Source organism: Hypanus sabinus, chromosome 7 (assembly GCF_030144855.1).
Source record: "Hypanus sabinus isolate sHypSab1 chromosome 7, sHypSab1.hap1, whole genome shotgun sequence".
NCBI classification, from domain to species: Eukaryota; Metazoa; Chordata; class Chondrichthyes; order Myliobatiformes; family Dasyatidae; genus Hypanus; species Hypanus sabinus.
The window spans coordinates 124,836,925-124,845,134 of NC_082712.1; the positions used below are offsets into that span (position 1 = coordinate 124,836,925).

The window sequence follows — 8,210 nt, forward strand, 5'->3', positions numbered from 1 at the left end:
AGGTTAATAGTTAACACAAAAGTACTATCAATCTGCATTAATATACACATTCATTTACTATTTTTTCTACATTACATCATTTGTTCCATAAATGGTACACAGGAGTTAGCACTCCTGTCCATTAGCCCCAGTAACCTGGGCTTCCATCCTGACCCTTGGTGCTTTGAGCTTCTGGTGTGTAGGTTCTGTATGTTCTCCTTATGACTGTGGGGGTTGCACATCAGCATACTCCCACATCCCAATGTCACGCCTTTTGGTAGATTAATTATCTTCTGTACTTTCCCCTTATTGTGACGGTGGGAGTAGAAGTGGGTCAGATGTACCTCCTGATAGGGACGAAAGAGGAACAAGGGAATAGTGTTGATTGGTGCTTGATTGTCAGTGGGAGCAGGTGGACCGAAAAGCCTGGTTCCATGCTCAAAATTAACTTAGAGTAAAACGGATGGTTGATGGTCACTGCAGACTCTGAGCTAAGGGTTCTGTTTCTGTGCTGGATGTTTCCATAACTGTTCTGGAAAAAGAAGAGAACAGTTGGTAGATTCTGATTTTTCCTGAGTATCAAACAGCATGGGTTGTATTTCCTTAATAAGCCTCTCGTTCTCTTTCTCTTCTTGACTTTTCCAAGAGAAAAGTTGTTACATTATGGGGAAGTGAGGATGTGAGCATGTGGCTGCAGCCAGGAAGCTCTCAGATCGCTGAAGTACAGAGGTCTGGGGAAGTTTTTTCAGCAGGAGTTGCATGTTGTAATCTCAGTGGGGGACAAGATTGAAGAGTTGTTTATCTGTTCCGCTGGTCGGTCACAGAAACTCACAGCAGGAGCTGGAGAAGCTCTGTCAGTATGAAGGATTAAGAGTATAGAGGAGGACATTAAACACTGCAAAAGAAGTGATGGGAAGAAGAGATGGTGGTAAATGAATGGAGATTTTGGGGAAGTGGGAAGCAGGAGATTTCTCCTGGCTCACAATAGACATAATTTTTGGCCTCCTGTCCCATGATCCTTTTCCTTCTCCAGCTCTATATCCCTTTTGCCAATCACCTTTCTGGCTCTCAGCTTCACCACACCCCCTCCGGTCTTCTATCATTTCACATTTCCCCCTCCCCCTCCTACTTTCATATCTCTTACTAGCTTTCCTTTCAGTTAGTCCTGACGAAGGGTCTCGGCCCGAAACGTCAACAGTGCTTCTCCCTGTAGATGCTGCCTGCTGTGTTCCACCAGCATTTTGTGTGTGTTGCAGATATAATTTAGTTACAGGATTCATTTTCACTTGCGTTTCTTCAGCTGCTGAGACCTGAGTGACCTGGCCCATAATTAACACATTAAAATGCTCTTAAATCCTGATAATTAGAATCTCATATAAATATTTAATTGCAGACCCACCTCTCTGCCATGAGCTGCTTACTTGGACCTCAGGTTTGGGCTGGTAACAAAATAATTACTCATTTTCTTCTGTTTGTTATTTTGGAGGGGAGGGTGCTTACACATTTTTTTCTCAGTATTAGTTGCCATTATATCTGAAATAGCTAAACGTCAGGAAGACAATATTCAACTATAACCAGTCATGTGAAAATGCAAGCCTACAATGCACTGACACACCTGATGACAGGTTACTGATTCTGGACAATTCAAGTCTGCTTCATGTAGGAGCATTTATAGAACTTGCAAATGGGTGCACAGTTAGCTTAAGATAATGAATATTTTATTTGTTACCTTTGTAAATAATTGATGCCCACTTCTTTCTCCATCTCCGCCTTAGATAGTGCCAGCAATACCACAGTCGCAATAAAATGAATGTCTGCAAGGGAAGCTAGAAGAGTTGGAGCAAATATTACAGAAGATGTCACTTCATGCATTAATTATTAAGTGCATTCTTATTCTGGTTGTGGGAGAACAATGGATGCTTTTGTGCTCCCTATTTCTCTTTTCACTATTTTGAACTGTTAATCATCATCTTTTGAGCTGTAATTCAGAGCAAGTTACCTTTTTAAAAAATTCATTCATGAAATGCGGGTGTTTCTGACAATGCCAGTAACATTGGCCATTTACCAACAGCTCCTTGATCAATTGCATTCCTTCTTGTGAGGAAGTTCTGTTGGGGAGGGAGTTTCATGAATTTGCACCGTGATGATCGCAGGGATTATTACAAGGAACAATGCTAGGGTTTCTGCTTATAGCCTACACTCAATGGTCACCATATATGTACACCTGCTCATTAATGCAAATATCTAATCAGCCAATTATGTGACCGCAACTCAATGCATAAAAGCATGTAGGCATGTTCAAGAGGTTCAGCTGGTTCAGACGAAACTTCAGAATGGGGAAGAAATGTAATCTAAGTGACTTTGTCTGTGGAACGATTGTTGGTGCCAGATGGGGTGGTTTGAATATTTCAGAAACTGCTGATCTCCTGGGATTTTCACATACAACAGTCACAGAGCGTGGTGCAAAAGCAAAAAACAAAAATCCAGTGAGTAGCAGTTCTGTGAACAAATGAGAGTGGTGAGAGGAGAATGACCAGACTGTTTAAAGCTGACAGGAAGGTGACAGTAGCTCTCATAATCACAGGTTACAACAGTACTGTTCAGAATAGCATCTCTGAATGCACAGCACGTTAAACCTTAAAGTACGTGGGCTACAAGAGCAGAAGACCAGGAGCATACACTTTTGGCCACTTTATTGGGTACAGGGAGTATATTAGGTACTAAATATATTTTAATGCTTTAGTAGAAGGGAGATGATGCAAATGTGTCATAGAGCCATAAGCAGGGAAGCAGGCCATTTATCCCACCATATTCAACTGGGCAGTGAGCACCCATCCATATTAATTGCATCTTTCAGTACTTGGGCCATAACCTTCTATATCCAGGCAATTCAAGCACTCACCTGAGAAAGTTGGGGCGAGGAATCAAAATGGACAGTTTGAAAGAGGACAGCAAGTTGAATCTGCAGGAGTGTGTTCTTATGATTTGGCCAGCAAGTTGTGGCCATTATTTCATAGGCATTGGTGCAACTGCTGAAGGCATACAGCCTTATGTTGGATGTTGTCAGTCAAAAACCACAGGCTGACAATTGTGGTATTCCCTCCAGAAGTCATGTCTGCTGTTTGAGGTATAAAAGACTAGTGTTGGGGCATATTCTGGATTTAGGACGAATAGCAAAATGTTAAATTAACTTCAGCAACCAATCTTTAGACCCGAATGTGGACTGCAGATTAAATATTAAATGCAGGTCTGGACAATAGGTTCTTAGAGTTGTGAATAGTAGTTGATTGAACCAGACAATGCAGATTAACATTCATTTTGGGTATCTGGAGTGTGGGTGCCAAGAAGGAGTTGTGAATATTATATGTAATTCAAAGGAAACATTGTAAATATAGAATTCTCCTTTGATCTTTAGCATATAAAATGTCATGTAACATTGGGTTGAACAGACCTTGTTCTTCAGAGAGTGTCTCATTTTGTCAAATAAAAAACTACTTTATATCTACCAGTTGCGTCTGTCAGTGACTTTGTTCACAATATAACACTGACTGTGGTGTGCTTTTTTTTCTGAACGAAGATCAGAATCTTACCTGAGAGGCAGTTTCCTTGCCTTGGGAACACTGATATTTTATTAATGAAAATTGTCAGGGCCAGGTGTACGGCTCATAATATCATCTTGCAGACGTTCCACTCATGGCAGAAAAGCAGCTGGTGGCTCCTCCACAGCCTATTTAAGTTTTTCTTGCACTTAAATAGTCAATGTGTTACCACTGAAGACAAGAAGCAGAAGAGTTGGCGATCATCCGGATATTGCTCAGTAAAGAAAGCATAGACCAACGAACATGGTGCACGTAAACAGGCCAATTGTTGCATTAGGTGGCAGTGAGCTTTTCAGTTGCAGACTTCAAGTGCAGGTACATGAGTGATGCACATTTACAGGTTGAGCTTGTGTTGGTTGTGACTTTGGCCAGATTCTGGGCTTGCCCCTTGGATGACAAGTGTCTGTGGGCTCAGTCACACCCGAGGGGAGGGATTGCGGTAGAAGAACCAAGTTGATGAGTTGACTTGGCGGGAGAGGCACATTCTACAGCGACTGGAGCAGTGGGTTTGAACATCAGGTCTCAATCGATCATGGGGCAGGCAGTGAGCAGGTGAGGATATTGGTTCAGAGATGTGCCCTTTCTGGGATCTTGGGGTGTGCAGGATCCACGGAGCCTGCCAATTGTACAGGAAGTGTGTGATCCATAGAGCCTGTTTATTTAACAGGGAGTGCAGTATCCATAGAGTCTATTAGTTGGACAGGAAACATGGGCTCCATGGGGCCTATCAATTAGATGGGAAGTGTATGATCTAGGGTCCTGGCAACTGGATGGCAAGTACAGCTAATGTCACCTGGTGAGCCAGATGCTGAGGCACTGGAATTTCCAAATTATTGGAGGAAGGATTATTGTTTCATGGTACATCTCTTTCTTCCATACATGGCTGTCTGCAGATAGTGAGAAGAGCTAGCTGATGTGGTTGGTATCTGAAGTCATGCTCTAAGGACCTGAGTCCAGTTTCTGAGGAGGTTCAATGAGCTTGCACCTAAGATAAGTCCAGCAAGTCCACTTCCATATGTAGTTTCCCCCCTAACAGTACCACGAGTCCCAGATACTGGTTGTGTCACCCCACCTCGCAACTCACCATAATTCAGGAGTTATGCCTAACTTATAGTACCTGTGCTTACTCTCTCTTCACACTCATACCTTATGGACTGCCCAGTCTGTCATCAATCCCCTTCATCATCTACATCACCCGGACATACAGTGGTAAGCTCCTTTCTTCTTGCAGAACAAGGTGTTGTCCGATCGAAAGCAGCCCTAAATGGATTGGAGTCATAGGCTGCTGAGTGACCTTACTGTCTGCAGTGGCCCTTATTTACATTCTTAGATTAGCTTCCATTTTCTTCTGAAGGTCCTCAGATGCCATGAAGATGAGGTACGTATCAGATCACTCTGCAACTTGGTAGTCACTAGAATAAGCATTAGAGATCTTCTGAGTATGTATCAACCAGAAAATAGTTGTTTGCTTTGTGACATTTTGAGACAAGGTTTTATGTGAAAGCCCATTGTCCAAATGTGCTGATCTTCAAATTTCAAAGTTCATCCATTATTGAAGTATGTGTCGGGCATACAAACTTGAGGTTGATCTCCTTGCAGGCAGCCACAAAACAAAGAAACCCAAAAGAACCCATTATAAAAAAAAACTGTCAAACACCCAGTGTGCAGGGACTGAAAAAAAATAGAATAAAATAAAAATAGAATAAAAGTAAGCAATTAACTTTCATAGCTGAAGTGTATGAAAAGCAGCTGTCCACAGTCATGAAGACACAGCCTCAGTTCAGCGCAGAGCTGAATAAAAGCTGTAGAGCAGTGAGCTGAACCAATCCACCCCTCGTCTCCAGCCCTGACATTCTGCCCTTTTCAATCTGGCCCAGCACTTACATCGTCCAAACCTAGGCTTATCCACGGTAAGCAATGTTGAAAGATGCCGAATGCCATCCATCAGTTGTCCTTTAGCTTGTAAAGCAGACTGAAGAGGGATACTGCTAAATGGAAGGCATTGTGATTGCTACCTAGATTCCAGGAACTGAATTGCATGCACATCCTTTGTTACTTGCCAACGATATATTAGGTGTGTGGCATTTCCTTTTAGCTGAGCAGAATCTCAGAGCTGGCAAGCAATGCCGGCAATCAATGGCACCCAGTACTGTAAAGTAGCATGCTATTGTGAAAGGGAATTAGAATGCTGTTGGCTCACTTTAAATAGAATGCCAAAAAGACTTCAGATGTAGTAGCTACAGTAAACATGACAGCCATTGGCAAGGCTGTCCTCACCCTGCTCTGAGTTTGTAGTTTTGGCAGGGATCATTATTGAAGCTCAGACATCCATTAATTCAGAGACAGTACGATAGGGGAATTGCTTGTTATTACCCGAATAGTCTTCAGTCTGTTCTTCCTATTTTACCAGCATTCCCAGCCAACTGTCTGTTCTTTCTTGCAGTCATGTTGCATTCTAAGAGGAATGTCACCTATAGCTGGTGGGACTTTATTGATTGTTTTCCAGGAACACATCCCTTTTATAAATCGATGAATGGTTGTATCCATTTAGGGACAAATTTGGTATTTGGAGCAATTAGTAAACATTTGTGAAGGATGGAGAACTTTAACTTCAATCCTAACTATTTCAAGTACAGGAACTTCCCAACTGTGCACATTCAATCCAACAAAGGGAGTGCCATGGACTTGCATATATTAGGGCCAAAAAAATAGCTTTCATTGCATTGTAACGGGATATGTTTGTCTTCAACTCTCACCTAATTGATCAGTTCACTGTCAGTGATCTTTCCTCCAATGTCTATTGGGGGACTCATGCAGTGTAAATTCCCTCTCCCTCTATCCTACCAGTCTCTCTGATCAGTCCCTCGGGAGCAGGATTTGTATGGAATTTTATAGACCTTGTTTGACAGAGGGTGGAACAATTTTCCATCAGCCTTGGCTCCTTCTGATGTCACTCCAGCCAGCAGCTTACTCTGGGCTATGTTGATAGGTGATGCCTGGTCTGCGGTTGTGGCGGGGGCTGGTGAACGTAAGAAGCCATTACTACCAGAGAGTGGCTGACAAAACATGCAACAGATGAATAAATGCAAATCACGCGTGTTCATTTTTGAGTTCTGAAGTATGGAATATTTGTGTGGGGGTGATGGAAATTCCTGTGGGGAGGCTGTTAAATTATGATGCAGAACAAAGATGGCCAGAAATGGAGAGCTTCCTTACTCTGGTGAATTGGTATTGAGTATGACTTGGCTTACTCAAGTCATGTTCTGCTGAGAGATGCAAGCTCTTCTGAAAATGAACGGGAGTTCCTGGAAGTAATTATCACTGCCAAGGGTATGTGAGCCTTATCTCAGATATTCTTCTTACCTGGGTCTCAAACAGGATTGTCCCTGTGTTCCTGGCAATGATGTGTATTGTGCAGTTTGGAGATCTGATGTATCATCAGCCATAGAGCTGCCGTGGGCCAGAGAAGTATCCATTGGACTCTTTCAGGCTTTGCCTCCCTCCACATTGAGCACAGAAACAAATCCCAGAGCTTTCTGACAATACGAAAAGGAAAAAAATAAGATGAGGTCATGAGAGGGTCACATGAGTGCAAGCCTGGCACACTTCTCGTTGTAAATCTGCCTCAAAGGAAAATCTAGGCCCCAGATCCAATTCGCCTCAGACTATCGAATTTTTGTTCAGAACAAAGCTCTTTTTCATATAGCAGATTGAAGAGGAAAATTGTAATATAAATAGTATTTCAGTTCTTGGGACAATTAATCCCAGTTCCTTTGATACGTTCTCGCAGTGCTGAAATCGCTACTTTGCTTGTGTGAGCGAAAAGTGTCACCAGTATTTGATAGTGTTCAGTTTGGCAGAAATAGCCACCTACATTTCTCAGGACAAGTTATTATTTATATGCGGAGCTTGTTCCTAATAAAATGCCGGCAATAATGTACAAACCTTTTATGCCACAAAATGATCAAAGCAGCTCAGCTTGTAATCACTGGAGAATATGACTAGCTCATGTATGGCACTACTGTAAAATTAAGAGTTTGGTAAATGGGAAACAGCTGCTGAATACTGTAGGCGTTTATGTCCTATCTAGAATACAGTACTGGACACTAAAACCCAATTGTATTCTGTCCTGTGATTTGACCTCAAACAATATACCAAAGTCTGGTTTCACAATACATTAACTATTCTCAACAGAAAGAATCTTATTGATGTTTCTTTAAAGAGAACGTATCCCTTCTGGTTTGTCACATAATCCCAACATTAGTAATGGAGGCACTGCTGTTTTTAAAGGCACTTTGTTGGTGTTTTATACTTCAACTTTCCTTATTAGACAACAGGCACTTTGTGGAGAAATCTCTGGGGAGGGGTATTGACCACTGTTCTCTGTCCCACTGTTGACAGTGCAAGAGCCTGGCTTTGTCATGGCCTTATTTCTGACCTCTCTCAAGCAAGCAGTTTTAAATACGGAAAGATCTTCCCAAGGGACTTCTGAGAGACTTCATTGATAATGCTTTCCTTCGGTTGTATTCTGGTCAAAGTGTATTTTTTGTTATTTTAACATAATTAATATCCTGCTTAAAAATAAAATTAATTGCAAAAAGGAAAATATTTTTTCAGTGCGTGTTGGGGAAG

At 42.0% G+C, this 8,210-nt stretch overlaps 1 long non-coding RNA gene across 1 annotated transcript in view; it reads right to left on the reverse strand.

Annotated features, from left to right (window-relative positions):
* The window catches only part of LOC132397157 (uncharacterized), a 30,494-nt gene extending 27,016 nt beyond the window's left edge, over nt 1-3,478 (reverse strand). Inside the window, exon 1 of the long non-coding RNA XR_009513282.1 lies at nt 1,709-3,478. This is a non-coding gene — a long non-coding RNA (uncharacterized LOC132397157). The remainder of the gene's footprint in view (nt 1-1,708) is intronic.
* Nucleotides 3,479-8,210: the final 4,732 nt, after the last annotated feature.